This window comes from Pleurodeles waltl, chromosome 9 (genome assembly GCF_031143425.1).
Source record: "Pleurodeles waltl isolate 20211129_DDA chromosome 9, aPleWal1.hap1.20221129, whole genome shotgun sequence".
In the NCBI taxonomy this organism is placed as follows: domain Eukaryota; kingdom Metazoa; phylum Chordata; class Amphibia; order Caudata; family Salamandridae; genus Pleurodeles; species Pleurodeles waltl.
This window is the reverse complement of record NC_090448.1, coordinates 516,170,747-516,187,460: the sequence shown is the minus strand read 5'-3', so window position 1 is coordinate 516,187,460 and position 16,714 is coordinate 516,170,747.

Sequence of the window (16,714 nt, the reverse complement as noted above, 5' to 3'; positions counted from 1 at the left end):
CCACTGAACAGGGCACCGCCGCCTCAAGCACCGCTGAACAGGGCACCACCGATCCAAGCACCGCTGAACAGGGTACCGCCGCCTCAAGCACCGCTGAACAGGGCACCACCGCTCCAAGCACCGCTGAACAGGGCACCGCTGCTCCAAGCACCGCTGAACAGTGCACCGCCGCTCCAAGCACCGCTGAACAGGGCACCGCCGCCTCAAGCACTGCTGAACAGGGCACCGCCGCCTCAAGCACCGCTGGCCCATGAGCGCCAAGGGCACTGACGCTACTGAGTCCGTCACGGGCAGGATGAAGCACTCTGGGCACAAAGCCCCCTCCAGAACCAGTGGAGAGATACATCCACTGCCTCTGTCCTTAGCAGGATGAAGCACTCTGGGCACAAAGCCCCCTCCAGAACCAGTAGAGAGATACATCCACTACCTCTGTCCTTAGCAGGATGAAGCACTCTGGGCACAAAGCCCCCTCCAGAACCAGTGGAGAGATACATCCACTACCTCTGTCCTTAGCAGGATGAAGTACTCTGGGCACAATGCCTCCTCCAGAACCAGTGGAGACTGTTATCCACTTGAGAGACTGTGGCTTTGCACTCCCCAGGATTGAACAGTGGGCAACCCACCCACTGTAGAGACTTGAGAGACTGTGGCTTTGCACTCCCCAGGATGGAACAGTGGGCAACCCACCCACTGTAGAGACTTGAGAGACTGTGGCTTTGCACTCCCCAGGATTGAACAGTGGGCAACCCACCCACTGTAGAGATTTGAGAGACTGTGGCTTTGCACTCCCCAGGATTGAACAGTGGGCAACCCACCCACTGTAGAGACTTGAGAGACTGTGGCTTTGCACTCCCCAGGATGGAACAGTGGGCAACCCACCCACTGTAGAGACTTGAGAGACTGTGGCTTTGCACTCCCCAGGATGGAACAGTGGGCAACCCACCCACTGTAGAGACTTGAGAGACTGGGGCTTTGCACTCCCCAGGATTGAACAGTGGGCATGTGGCCCTCTTGTGGATTTGGCGTCGTGCACTCAACCGGCTGAGGTGCCCCCCCTTTCCCTCCCCCTGCGGTGCCTGTTTTCTTGCTCTCTGATGCCCCTGCAGTGTTCTCTCCGTCATATTCGGGGATCTTGTGTGGGCCTCGGCCATACCGTGTGGGCCCAGTGTTCCACGGACTTAATTGGAGCACTACCTGGACTACTATGCTTGGTGTATATTTTGTTTATGGTGTATATATATACATTTTTGCCTACTTGATTTTAATATATTACAATGGTTCCACTAATTTCCTTTTGTCTTTGCATTCTTCCGGGGGGGTTGGGGGGTGTGACTATCATGTATTAATATGTATTAGTGTGTGTGTTGTAGTGGGTGAGGGTGGGGGTGGGGGTGTTGTGTGTGTGTTTCCATGTTTTTTCCCTCCCCCTCCCCTGTGTCGTAGGTGCAGTACTCACCGTGGTCTTCGCCACGTCGTTCGTGCTCCTGGTAGAGGAGCAGGAAGACTATCGCAGGGAGAATTTGGAGTTCCGGCTCCACGGTGTCCTAGTTCCTCGTGGGGTGTGTAGAGGTGAGCGTTTTCCCTTTGGAATCCTGTTTCCGCTGTGTTTTTATCCGCGGTGAATCCGCCCCGGAAAAGGTGGCAGATTGGCCTGTTGTGATACTGTCGGCGGTACTTTGTCTTCCGCCTGTCTGTTGGCGGTGACCACCAAGCTGTTTGTTTGTACCGCCATGGCGGTCGGAGTGTTAAAGTGGCTGTCTTTGTTGGCGGTTTCCGCCACAGTTGTAATTGCCAATTATTTACCGCCGGCCTGTTGGCGGTCTTACCTCCGCTTTAACACTGACCGCCAGGGTTGTAATGACCACCTAAGTTTTGGTGTGTCATCAGCTGCAGAACTTTTTCAAGATGTCGTTCGATGTATAATATAGACTGTCACTAATGCATTCAACTACAGGGATGGCATATTAGTCTTTGGGGCCACACAAAAAGAACATGATAAACACCTCACACAAGTTGGGCGACTACTTGCTGATGCAGGTATAACCTTGAATGCAGAGAAGTGTGAGTTCCACAAAAGAAAACTCACATTTTTTGGTCATATCTTTTCTGACGTGTGTGTGACACCAGATCCTGCTAAAGTAAAAGCCCGGTCAGGCACCACTCCCCCACAAGATGTTATCATGCTATGTTCATTCCTTGCCATGGTCAGTTACTGGTCTAGATACATATGTGACTTTTCCACAGTAAGTGCTTATTTAAGAGACTTAAGAAAAAGTAATGTTCCATTTTACATGTCACATAAATGTGAACAAAGTTTTAAAAAATCAAACATGCAGTTGAGAATGCCACTGAAATGGCCTACTTTGATCTGAAGCTACATACAGAGGTTGTTGTTGACACAATCCCGGTCAGGTAGGGCGGGATCCTTGCCCAACAAAATGCACACCAAAATGCTCAAAGGCATATTGTGGCATATGCAAGCAGAAGAACTTAACATACCTATTCATAACATATAAAGGAAACTTTACAAATTATGTGGGCTTGTGAACATTTCTATGTATTTTTACATGGAAAACTCTTCACTCTTGTAAATGATCATCAAGCTTTGCTTACCATCTGTGGCAATCCAAATGCGAAGATGCCTCTCTGAATTGAACATTGGGGTTTGCTACTACTGGAATATGACTACACCATTGTGCACTAACAGGAAAAGATCAAAACATTGCTGGCTACTTTTCACGAGTGCCAGTACAATGTCATGGTGCCCCTTCCAAAGTGGATGAAGCCTCCATTAACTTCATCGTAATATCAAACAGCTCTGCTGCTATTTCTTTGGAACAAATGTATTACTGCAATGAGCAAAAAACAGTGACATGCTTACACTGTAAAACATTATTGCACATCAGTCCTGGAAACAACACATTTGGCCTCTCACATTTGACAGTGAATATCAGAAGTTCAAAAATGTAAATAAGAGAGTTCAAAAAGAATTGAAGGCTTGCCATGTTCAATTGCTTATCTCCCAAAGTCACTCAACATACTTCTAATGTGTCAGATTCACCAAAATATGTATGGGAGAAAATTGCTGTTGATTTATTTGGTCTTCTTGACAATGGACATCACCTAATGCTAATTATGGATGAATACTTCTGTTTTCCACTGTAGAAGATCTCATCTATTACTCAAGACAAATTAATAAAGAGATTAGGTGGCATTTTGGCAATATGGGGTGTTCCTTCAGTTCTATAGTCTGACAATGTTCCGCTTTTCAGCAGTCAACAATTCTGAAACTTGCTTACTCATCTCACTGTGAAGCATCAGAAAATCACACCTCTTTGGCCACAAGCAAATGGTATTGTCAAAAGTAGTATGAGCACCCTTAAAAAAACTATTCAGTGTGCTAAATTGGAGAAGCTTAATATGAAGTCAGCTCACTCAATGACAGGTGAAAGACTTGCCACAGTGATGTTTGGGAGAGTCATGACGACCAAGATACCACAATGGACCAACAGAAGATCTACAACAGATGGTGAACTTCGTCAAAAAGACTTGGGTCATAAAAAAACAGATGAAAGTACATACTGACAAATGTCAATGTGCCAAGAACATTACTTTCAATAAAGGATATTGAGTATTAGTGCGACAACAGAGCAAATGTAAATCTGATGCTTCCTTTGATGTTGAACCTTTTAAGTTGTGACTAGCAAAGGACAAATGGCAACTGCTCACCTTCCTCAAAAGTCCATTATGCATGATTCTTTGCACTTCAAATATATTCCTCATCATTCATCAGTTCCCAATGTTAGAGATGAGACTGGTTCAATTGAGCCTGAAGAGCGCCCTCTGACTGCATACGTCCCCACATCACCAGTATGAGTCATGGGCACTTCTCTTTCCTTTTATCAGCCTCAGAGGACATGATCTGGTCATATAGTCAGAGCTCCAAGATGACTTAATGAGGAATTGTATGAGATATATATATATATATATATATATATATATATATATATATATATATTTGTATATTTGTAAAATAAATTGTAGTTTATATTTAACAAGGGAGGAGATGTAGTGTCTTGTGAGATAGCGATGATGGGGACAAGACTGTAATGTACAACCAAACTGGGAACAGACAGTCCTGACAAGTCGTTTTTGCAGGTGTAAATTAGATATGTGTCTTGTGGGCCCCAGTCTTTCCCCAACTACTGGTATGGTTTCCTATCTTCTTTTCTTCTGGCAGCTCTCAGCAATTTCTTTTTTGTTTCTTTTATCCCGGTCATCCTCTGTAGGAACGCAGGCATACAGCTACCCTCAAAACAAAATGCAGGTATCGTATTAGTATGGACTAGTTTATAAAAGAACATGTCTCTTTTCCCCTTTCTAAGCAACACTGGTGTACCTCAGTGCCCATGCTCAAATCCTGATCCATGCATTTGCTGGTGTTCTGTGCACTCTTTTCCTCACCCTAGTGCAACAAACACCCACACGGTGTGGCACAGGGATAAACTGCTCCTAAGTGCAACAAACACCCACACGTCATGTTACAAGGATAGATTGCTCCTTAGTGCCCAGAATTCCCTGCCACCACCTCCATAAATTGCTTGCTGCAGCCCACAGGACTTAAGTAGCATCGCATGTGTTTTATCAGGGCAGACAACACGCTAGTCAGCACTATTGAAAACATTGGCTGCGACATTCCTGCTGCCAAGCCCACTGTCACTTGGAAAGAACCAGTTGCCAAGAAATTGAGCACTGATAGCACTTACAAAAGAGGGGGGATCCCAGTGGGGTGACGGATCGCAGATATCAGGTCAGGCTCCAGTTGGGCACACAGCTCTGTGATTGTGGCCCTGTCAAGTCTGTAGGTGAGGATAATGTACCTGTCCTCTATTGCTGCCAAGTCCACCAGTAGTCTGTACATGGGTGGATGTCTCCGTCTCCTATTCATCCACAGCGGTTGCAATCTATGGGGCAAAAGAGTGAGGAGCTGGTCATAATCTTTACTTTGTAGCCTCTACACTTCAATGGACAATGTGATTTTGTAATGTATTAGTGGCATATGTCTTGAATGTACATTTGTGATCTGTGACGCAGTTATGATCCATGGTCTACCCTTCCCACCTCGAAATGGCATCCGCCTGTCCTGTATGGATGGACAGGTGGAAGTGAGGTAATTCCGCTGACGTTGTTCACCGTGGTGGGAGGCGGTTGGGAACCACTGGCTAACTCCTCATTGGATATTATTGGGCCCTATAGGGTACAGTAGCCAATGGTGATGTATGCTGGCAGTGACGGTATTCACTGACGCAGACGTAACCTCCATTTTCTATCTGTTCACTCACTTGCTACCTGACCTTCAACAGGAGAGGACCTACACTGCATGTGCTGCTGTGACCTGTATCTGGAACCTATCATGGCCCATGTGACTGGGGAAAGGGCCCCTGCCTTCACCTCAGCGGAGTTGGAGAGACTAGTGGATGGGGTCCTACCCCAGTACAGACTGCTGTATGGGCCTCCAGACCAACAGGTGAGTACACAGTGAGCCCGATGCATGGGGCATGAATGCATGGAGTGGTGTGTTTGAAGGCTTTGTGTGGGGGAGGTTGGAGGATGGGCCCATGGCAGCGTGCAGCATGTATACTGGGCCATGTCTGTGTGTAAGGGGGTTGGGAGGGCCATGAGTGTAACAGGCAGGATGGTCTAAATAATACCTTTCCCTGTGTATATTTCCTCTGCAGGTCAGCGCCCATCAAAAGAAGGGTATATGGCCAAGGACGTGCGGACCCTGGGGGTCTACGGCAGGCAAGGCACCCACTGCCAGAAATGGTGGGAGGACCTGAGATGCTGGGCACGGAAGAAGGCGGGCCCAGCTGGGGATGGCCTCCCAATGAGGAAGGAGTGCCCGTCGAAGCCTGAACCCCCTGTTGGCCCGCATACTGGCGGTGACCTATCCGGAGCTGGATGGGCACTTGGGAGCATCACAGCAGCAACAAAGGGGTGAGTTGAGTGCCCAATATTACTACTTACGCCTGGTGGGGTGGTATCTGGGTGGGAGAAGAGTGCCTGTGGGTGCCCCTAGGCAAGGCCTGACATTGCAGTGTAGCTTCCATGTTGGGCAGGGTTCTGATGTGATATTTTTCCAACCTGGCTAGTAGGCATCCACTACTGGGCAGGGGTGTGTGGGTCTCAGGTATGCTTAATTTGGTGGTATGTGTCCCTCCCCATGCCCTGGTGACTGGCATTGTTACTGGTAGTGCATTGCATAGTGCGTAGGGCTGTTCCCTGTGTGTGAGGGTGTTGTGTACACCAACATTGGTGTTGGTGCAGCAATTGACCAAGTGTATCCTTTATCTCTTCCCCCCATTTTGTTTTGTCGTCCTGTCCTTATGTGCTTTAGCATCATCTGGCGGAGGAGCAGAGGCAGGCAGCGACGGAGGGAGCTGCAACCCACAGGACCTAGGAGGCTGAGTCCACCGACGGTGAGGGCACCAGTGGGACGGAGTGCGAGGGGAGCACCAAGGCAGAGACTGGAGGGGACAGTTCGGACATGAATACCTCCGCCGATGGAAGCTCCCTGGTGGTGGCAGACACCTCTGTGCCCACCCCAGCTACAGGTACAGCTGCCACCCCGTACCAGCACCGCCCTCCCAGCAGCCCCTCAGTGAGTTGCCCGTTCCTGCTCACCCAGGAGAGTGGGCATCTCCTTTGCCCCAGGCACCTCAGGCCCTGCCCCAGTTAGCCCTGATGCCCTGAGTGAGGAGGCTCTGTTGGGCAGTCAACAACTGTGCATGCCATCCAGGGGCTGGCAACCCAAATGCAACAGTCCAATACATCCCTGGAGGGCATTCACACTGGCTTGGCGGCTCATCAGAGATCAATCCAGGCTCTGGCCTCCTCTCTGATGGCAGCCATTGTCCCTGTTTCCACCCTACTCCCTCCAACTTCCTCTTCCCAATCCCATTCCCCTCAACCCCAACCTATCCCAAGCACACAGGCAGACGAGCATGCACACAAGACAACACACAAGAGTGGCACAGGCAAACACAGGCACCACACATCATCCCAAAGACACTCACACAAACACCATCCAGATGAAGACATACCAACATCCACTGCCTCCACTGTGGCCCCCTCCTCCTTGTCCTCCACCTCCCTCCTAAGCCAAAGGGAGGTAGTGGTCTCCAGGGCTGTGGGGGAGGCCGTCAGGTCGCCCCCACATAAGAAAATAATTTTGCCCTTGGGAGGTGATGGTCTCCAGGGCTTTGGAGGTCCTCCCTATATAAAATACCCCCAGGACCTGGCACACTCGGGGGCTTATCAAAAAAACAAGCGCGGGAGCCTGTGCTTCTTTTTATTACTTTTCCGTCAAATATGTGATGTTGTCACAATTATGCGGTAAACGTTTTAAAAAAATGCTTTTGTTACCTGGGGATCCCCCTGCAACCCCAGCACCAGAGCTAAGGAGTCAGTGTGACAGTAGCCTGGCCCTTCTCTTTTTTTTACACTTTTTTGTGAGACTAGACTCAAGCCGAGTTTCAAGATGGCTGCCAACACTTCTTAGTTTGAAGTGTTGGCAGCAAATAAGAGCTATGTATTTCTCTGCATGAGCTTGTCATTGTTTGCGAAGTCTTCGCGATCACAGATATAAAAATTTGGATTTCCTTTAATTTACCAAAAACTACTGAACAAATTGACACCAAATAAGCGAAAGCATAATCTGTGTACCTGAAAGCTAGCTTTCTGCCAAATTTGGTGTAATTCCGTGCAGCGGTTCGGGCTGTACTTGTCTCCAAAGATCCTATGGGAATTAAAATGGGAAACACAACTTTTTGGACCCCCATTTTTCTGGGCTCCTGCTTGACAGATCATCCATAAACTTTCTGTGGGCAACAAGAATCACAAGGCCACTTCTTTTGGAAAACTTCATGAAGATTCATCAACCGGTGCCAAAGTTATAGGCAAGTCAAAAATGCTTTTTTTTATGGAAACCTGGTCCTAATTATAACCCTTTCTCTCTGTCTCTGTCTCTCTCTCTCTCTCTCTCTCTCTCTATATATATATATATATATATATATATATATATATATATATATATATATATATATATATATATATCACACAACCACTCACAGACCCACTAACACCCTCATGCAGGCACTCACAGACCTGAACAGACACTGACTCACCCACTAAGACACTGATGCACACACTCTCACACCCAGACAGAGATTTTCACCGCCACTCTCACCCCCAGATACAACCTCGTACACCTATTCTCACACCCAGAGAGTTAGGCTGTGTCCAACTCCCACCGCACATGGCCAAAGGGCCGTGTGCAGAGTAGGGTTGGGTGGTTTGTGGCCGCAGGGACTGGCTGCAAGCTAGGCCTTGCAAGCAACATCTGCTGCACATGGGTGAAGGCCGTGCATGGTGCAAGGTTGGGTACTTATAGGTTCTGGCGTCAGGGCCGAGCTACAGGCCGAAGGCTGTATGTGGTGGTTGGATTAACGTAAAGTAATGAAAATTACTATATGTTAAAAAAAAAAACAGAAATTCACTGAAAAATCACAACATCAGTGATAGATTTTTCTGTTCCTGAAAACTTGCTCATTTCTCTTGGGGGGACGGGGACAAATACCACATGTGTACCATCAATGGCACCAATGATGTTGGGGATATGCCCCAGGGCATAAAACATCCCTGATGCCATGGCCACTGTTGTTTGGAAGGAACCAGTTGCAAGGAAATGGAGCACTGACAAGACCTGCACCAGAGAGGATATACCTCTTTGCTGGCGGATAGCTAACATCAGGTCTGGCTCCAATTGGGCACACAGTTCTTGGATTGTGGCCCTATCAAGTCTGTATGTTATGATAATGTGTCTGTCCTCCATTGTCGCAAGGTCCACCAGGGGCTGTACACTGGAGGATGTCTCCATCTCATATTCAACCTCAGCGGTTGAAGCCTATGGAAGAAATCGGTGAGCAAAGGGTCATATTCACACATCTATTGCACCATGATGCTAATTTTTCCTTTACAGAACCAGTATGTGAATCCGAAAATCAGTTGCTGTGCCAATGTCTGCTGTGACGCAGTTAGGTTCCATGCCTTGTGCCCCCCTGAAATGGCGGCTGTCTGACCTGTGAGGAAGGACAAGTGGAAATGAAATAATTCCGCTGGCGTAGTGCGCCATTGCGGTAGGCGGTCGAGGGCCGCCGCGCAACTTTGCATTGATTATTATTGGGCACTATGGGTTCCAGGAGCCAATGGCAATGTACGCCAGCGGTGATGGTACGCACTGCCGCGGACGTGACAGCCATTTTCTATTTGTTCACTCACTTGCTACCTGACCTTCAATAGGAGAGGACCTACACTGCAAGTCCTGCTGTGACCTGTGTCTGGAAGCGACAATGGCTCATGTGTCTGGGAAAAGGGCCCCTGCCTTCACTGCGGAGGAGTTGGAGAAACTGGTACATGTTACTCTACGGTCCTCCAGACAAACAGGTGAGTACACTGTGAGCATGATGCGTGCGCCATGAATGGATGGATTGCTGTGTGTGTAAGCCACATGTAGGGAGAACTGTGGTCCAAGCGTTGGTTATTTCTAGACTGGACTACGGAAACGTGCTTTCCTTAGGTGCGAATAAAGAAGCTCTTCACAAATTGCAGGTTGTTCAGAACTCGGCGGCCAGGCTTCTTTGCCAACTTCCTAGAATCACGCCTACTTCTGGTGTACTTCATGAACTTCATTGGTTAAGAATTGAGAACCGTATCAAATTTAAAGCCCTATGCTATATGCATAAAATTAATACGGGCTTAGCTCCCAACTACCTTAAAATCTTGGTTCAACAATATCGGCCCTCTCGTTCTCTTCGATCTTCTAATCAACTAAAATTCCAGGTGCCCAAATTCCGACGTGCTAAGATGGGGGGACGCTCTTTTGCTTTCCTAGCTCCCTCTCTCTGGAATTCTCTTCCTTCTTATTTACGTCATGAAAGGGTGTTCATCAGATTTCGAAAGGAGCTGAAGACATGGCTCTTTAACCAGTAATTGCCCAAGAGGCTCGTTTAAGCCTGCCTCTGTCTTGCATTGTTTTTAGCGCCGGGAAACCTTCGGGTAGCTGTGCGCTATATAAAATCAATAAATAAATAAATAAATAAATAGGGGGGGCTGAGGCATGTATGGTGGTCAATGTATATGCGTCAGGGGATAGGAGGGATATGGTGGGCCATGAGTGTGACGATCCGGAAGGTTGACTAATTCCCTTTTCTGCTGTCTTTTCCATGCAGGTCACCGCCCACCAGAAAAAGGGTATTTGGCGTGCCATCGCCAAGGAGGTGCAGACCATGGGGGTCTTTGACAGGCGGGGCACCCACTGTCGCAAACAGTGGGAGGACCTGCGCAGCTGGGAAAGGAAGACGGTGGAGGCCCAGCTGGGGCTGGCCTCCCAACAAGGAAGGGGTGCCCGTCACACCATGACCCCTCTAATGTTCCGCATACTGGCGGTGGCCTATCCGGAGCGGGATGGGCGATTGAAGGCATCACAGCAGCCACAAGGGGGTGAGTACCGATTCTGAATTCTGACTTTGCACGTGTTAAGGGTTACCTGGGTGGGGGATGTGGGCTGTGGGTTCCCCAAGGCCAAGGTGAAGATGGCAGGGTAGGTCCCTTGTTGGGCAGGCTCTGAAGCACTCCTGCTGCAATGGTGTTAGTGGGCATCTACTACTGGGCAGGGTCCTGTGGGTTTCAGGTGTGCAGCTAATGGCAGTAGGCATTGTACACCATGGGCTGGTGACTATGTTAGTAACTGGCAGTGCATGGCCTAGTGCATAGGGCTGCTCCCTGTGTCTTGTGTACGCCAACGGTGGTGGTGTTGCTGGCATTGACCAAGTGTATCCTCTGTCTCTCCCCCCTTTTTGTTTTGTCACCCTGTCGTTGTGTGCATTAGCATCATCTGGTGGAGGAGCAGAGGCACCGGCGACAGAGGGAGCTGCATCCCACATGGGTCTGGAGGCCAAATCCACTGACGGTGAGGGCACCAGTGGGACGGAGGGCGAGGGGAGCACCATGAGGGGGACAGGAGGGGAGCCCACAGACAGCGACTCCTCCTCCGATGGAAGCTCCCTGGCAATGGCAGACACCTCTGTGCCCACCCCAAGAACAGGTACAGCTGCTACCCCCATACAAGCACCACCCTCCCAGTAGCCCCTCAGCGTGTTTCCCATGCCAGCTCACCCAGGAGGGCGGTCATCTCCCTCGCCCCAAGCACCTCAGGCCCTGCCCGGTCAGCCCTGCTGCCCTCAGTGAGGAGGCTATTGACCTCCTGAGATACCTCACTGTTGGGCAGTTAACCATTCAGAATGCCATCCAGGGTGTTGAGATGCATTTGCAACAAACAAATGCATATCTGGAGGTCATTCATCTGGCGTGGCAGCCCAAAAGAGAGCATTTCAGGCTCTGGCCTCCGCACTGATGGCAGCCCTTGTCCCTGTCTCTAACCTTCCCCCTCCAACTTCCTCTACCCAGTCCCAATCCCCTCAACCCCAGCCTATCCCACGCACACCTTCAGACCAGCATTCACCCAAATCATCACACAAAAGTGGCACAGGCAAACACAAGCACCACACTTCATCTCACAGGCACTCACACAAGCACCATCCACATGCAGACACACCAACATCCACTGCCTCCACTTTGTCCCCCTCCTCCTTGTCATCCACCTCCCTCCCAGTAGCGTCTCCACTTACACCTGCATGCACTACATCCTCATCCACTACCTCCATCACCAGCATGCCCAACACTACACACCCCTCACTGGCAGTCACCACCCCCACATCCATGCACACGTCCCCTGTGTCCTCTCCCAGTGTGTCTGTGACCCCTCCTGCCAAAGTACACAAACACAAGCACCCACCCATCCAACAGCCATCCACCTCACAACAGCATCCAACCCATGCACCTGCACCCAAACACAGCAGACAGACACCTCTTACAACCACTCCCACTCCTCCACTCCCAAACCCTCTTCCCGCCCCAGTGTCTGCAAGAAGATTTTCCTGGCAAACATTGATCTCTTCCCACCCCTCTCCCCCGTCCTTCCCCTCGGGCCAGGGTATCCAGAGCCCAGCCCAGCACCTCAGCCACCAAGTAGACATCCGCTGTGGTTCCTGCAGCTAACAGAGGCTCAAAGGGGGCACCCGTCTGCCCAGCAACACCTGCCAAGGACACAACCATTATGCCACCTGCCAAGGTGAAGAAGTGGACAGCATGCAGCAAGGGGAAGGAGCACCAACCACCCAGCAAGGACACCTCAAAGACTCCAGCTGCCAGACCGAAGGTGACACCACCAGCTGCCAAGGTGGGGAAGGGGCAGAAGACACCAGGCAAGGCACTTCAGCTGTCCGAGGCTGCAGGTGAAGGACTAGTGGCTACCAGCACAACTGCCAGCACCATCACCTGCACCGCGGCTAGCACTGCTGCAAGCACTGCCACCTGCACCGCCACAAGCACCACTACTGTCAGCAGCAGCAGCCACAGTGGGCAGCCGTCTGCGGCTGCAGAAGGGCTGGGGCCTCAACCCACCACTGGCAGCACCTGCAGCGCCACAAGCACCGCCACCTGCACCGCTGACAGTAGCACCTCTCCCAGCAGTAGCCCCAGTGGGCAGCTGTCCGAGGCCTGCAAGAGGAGGGCTGGAGCCTCCCACCACCACTGGCAGCACCCCCACAAGCACCGGCACTACCACCAGTGTGCAGCCTTAGCCGCCGCAGGATGGAGTCTATCCCTGCCTCCATGGACTATCATGCAACTCGGTCCCTGCAAATCTCATGCCTCAGACACCCAGGTGAGGGACTGTGAACTGCCACACCCCAAGCGTTGCATCACTGGGCACAAGGGCCCCTCCAGAACCAGTGGAGATATGCATCCACTCACCCAATACTTGGCAGGATGAAGCAGACTGGGCACAAAGCCCCCTCCAGAACCAGTGGAGATATGCATCCACTCACCCAATCCTTGGCAGGATGAAGCAGACTGTGCACAAAGCCCCCTCCAGAAGCAGTGGAGATATGCATCCACTTACCCAATCCTTGGCAGGATGAAGCACACTGGGCACAAAGCCCCCTCCAGAAGCAGTGGAGATATGCATCCACTTGAGAGACTCTGGCTTTGCACTCCCCAGGACCAAGCAGTGGGCAAAGCACCCACTCGAGAGACTGTGGCTTTGCACTCCCCAGGACCAAGCAGTGGGCAAAGCACCCACTAGAGAGACTGTGGCTTTGCACTCCCCAGGACCAAGCAATGGGCAAACCAACCACTTGAGAGATTGTGGCTTTGCACTCCCCAGGACCAAGCAGTGGGCAAACCACCCACTTGAGAGACTGTGGCTTTGAACTCCCCAGGACCAAGCAGTGGGCATGGAGCCCCCTTGAGAAGCAGTGGCGTTATTCCATCTTCCGGCTGAGGTTGCCCCCCCCTTCCTCATCACCCTGAAGTGCCTGTATGTTTTCGACCTGATGCCCCTGCAGTGTTCTCTCCATATGGAGGCAGGAGTCAAGTGTGGGCTTGGCCCATGATGTTTGGCCCAGTGGCCCACGGACATTTTGAAGGGCCAATGTACCGCCTTATGTACATATTGTATATTTTTGTAAATACAATTTTTCTATTTATTACGTACATCTGCCTATTTCTGGAATATCACTGATTTAACTCTATTCCTTTTGTTCTTGCGTTCTTCCAGGGGGTTACGGGGTGTAAATGTAATGTTAATGCATGTGTTTGTGCGTTCGATGTTGTGGGTGAGGGTGGGGGTGTTGTGTATTGCGTGTGTGTGTGTCAGTCTCTTTTTCCTCCCCCCTCCCCTGTATACTAGGTGCAGTACTCATCGTGCTCATCGCCGCCGCCTTTTGTATTCCTGGTAGATGAGGAGGTAGACCAGTGTGGGCAGGGCCTGCAGCTCGGGCTCCATGGTGTCCTGGTTCTTCGTTTGTGTCGGCCGGTGAGTGGTTTCCCTTCCAAGTCCTGTTTCCGCCGTGCTTTTGATGGCGTTGATACCACCCCGGAAAAGCTGGTAGATAGGCGGGTTGTGATGGTGTGGGCGGTACATTGTCTTCCGCCTGTCTGTTGGCGGTTACCGCCGCGGTGTTTGTTGCTACCGCCGTGGCGGTCGGAATGTTAAAGTGGCTGCCTGTGTTGGCGGTTTCCGTCGTGGTCATGATCCCATTTTATTTTTACTGCCGGCCTGTTAGCGGTATTACCGCCGCTTTAACACCGACTGCAAGGGTTGTAATGAGGGCCTTAGTTTGTAAGAAATAGGTGCCAGCGCCCTTGCCAGGAGGACACTGCAGCTTGCACCACCCATATCTCTACTAATGACAATTTACACTTTTTATACATTAAAAATTAATAACACCTGCCACTTAAGCTGTTTTTATAGCTTTGTTTGGCAGCTTTTATTCATTTTTAACATCTATAGAATTTTTAAACAACCGTTTTTGTGTTCATCACAAAATTAGACAAACAGCAACGCCATGTGGCTAGCTATCAGAAGTCCCGGATTGACAATTAAGTTCCGGTGCTGAGCACTGGACAACACTGACTCAAATTATGCACTGGTCTCCTCATAAGGTCCCATATTTTATTGTTCATGGTTACCAAATTAGATCTACCGTGGCTATTTTTTTTTTTTTATTTTTTTTTTCTGCTCCTCTATGCAACTCATTATTCAGAATATCATGGTGCAGGTGTTCCCACATGTCCAGAAAAGCAGAGGTGATTTAGTTAACCTACTTATGGTGAATTCAGATACAATGACAGAGAGTAAAAAAATAAAAAATAAAAAATAAAAAAGGATAATAGAAGAAACACATGGTTAAAACTTTGTTAAGACTCGGTTGATAGAGCAATATCTGTGTTACATGTAGTTCACCCTCTAAGAAGTCAATGTTGCTGCAGCAAATTCAAACTTGTTGAAACAAGCACTATTTGTGCTTACGTTCCTTATGAAAATGATAGAACAGAGACATAGACAACCAGTCTGTAAGGTTCCTGAACACTATGGCCCTCATTATGACCCTGGGGGACGGTGTTATTTTGGAGAAAGGTACTGCCAAACTGCCAATGTACAACTCCGTCCGCCAGGGCAGTAACAGCCGCCGGGCTGGAGACTTTGGTCTACAGCCAGGCGGCCATCACAATCCCACCCTCAGGATTATGACCCTGCCTACCGCCATGGTTTTCGTGCCAATCAAATGAAAACCATGGCGGTAGGCACTATCTGTGCCAGGGAAGTCCTTCCCTGGCACTGATAGGGGTCTCCCTCACTCCCCTCCCCAGAGTCCTCTGCCACCCACACCCTCCCCCTCCCGAGCCCCCCAACATACTCGCACCTACACGCACAGACATACAAAAACATGCACACACGCATACCCAGAGTCACCCACGCATGCATACATTCATACATACACACCACAACACACACTAACTTAAATAAAAGCACACACGCATGCACACGACACAACATACACATACTCTCACACCCATTCATGCACACACGCATTCCACACGCCTCACACCCGCATGCACCCATTCAAAAACAATCACACATACCTCCACACACAACACCTCCCACACCCTTCCCCTGTTGGAAAAACCCGACTTACCTGCTTGCAGCGGGTCCTCTGGCAGGAGACGGGGCACGGCGATGCTGTCAGCAGCAGTGTCCGCCGCGGAACACCGCCAGGCCGTATCATGGGTCCTGATATGGTTGGCGGCGTACTACTGGTGTGGCGCTGCTGCTGGCAGCAGCACCACCTTATTGCCATCCACCGCCATGACCGTAGCCAGAATTCCGCCAGCCTTCTGGCGGAATTCCGTCTACGGTCATATTATGGTGGACGGCAGGTTGCCGCAGCTCCAGACATCAGTAGGGAGTAAATCAGTCTATTCCGTGACACAGGGACACAGCCCAGAAAGACTATCAGTATGCAGATGAATGCAGATGTATCTATTGTCGCACCTAATCCCTCCTGTGTTGTGGCTGTCTGAAAAGCATGCACCAAGTGTAGCTGCCACTCTCCCCTAGATGCGGATTGGAGTCAGGCTGCAAAACACTAGTTATAAGCACAGAGAATTGTCCGCTTTCTAAAAGTGGCATTTCTAAAATAATAATGTAAAATCCAACTACACCAGCAAGCAAGTTTTTTCACTACCATTCCAAACATGCCCACACTACTCCTTCCTGATCAGAAATAGCTACTTAAAAATATATGCGTGAATTCCCAATGCTATCCTATGAGAGGAGCAGCCCTCAAAATTGTGAAAAACGAAATAGGCTATTTGTCACTACTAGGACATGGAAAACATAAAGGTATATGTCCTACCTTTTACATACACAACACCCTGCCCATGGGGCTACCTAGGTCCTACCTTAGGGGTGACTTGGGTGTAGTAAAATGGGAGTTTAGGCCTTGGCAAGCAGTTAGAATTGCCAAGTCATGTGGCAGTAAACTGCATGCACAGACACTACAGTGGCAGGCCGGAGACAAGTTTAAAAGTCTACTTTCGAGGGTGGCTGCAGGCCCACTAGTAGCATTTAATTTATAGGCCCTAGGTATATGGTATACCTCTTTACAGGGGACTTGCAGGTACATTAAATAGGCCAAACAGGTGTAAGCCAATCATACCAAGTTTTAGGGGAGAGAGCACATGCACTTTA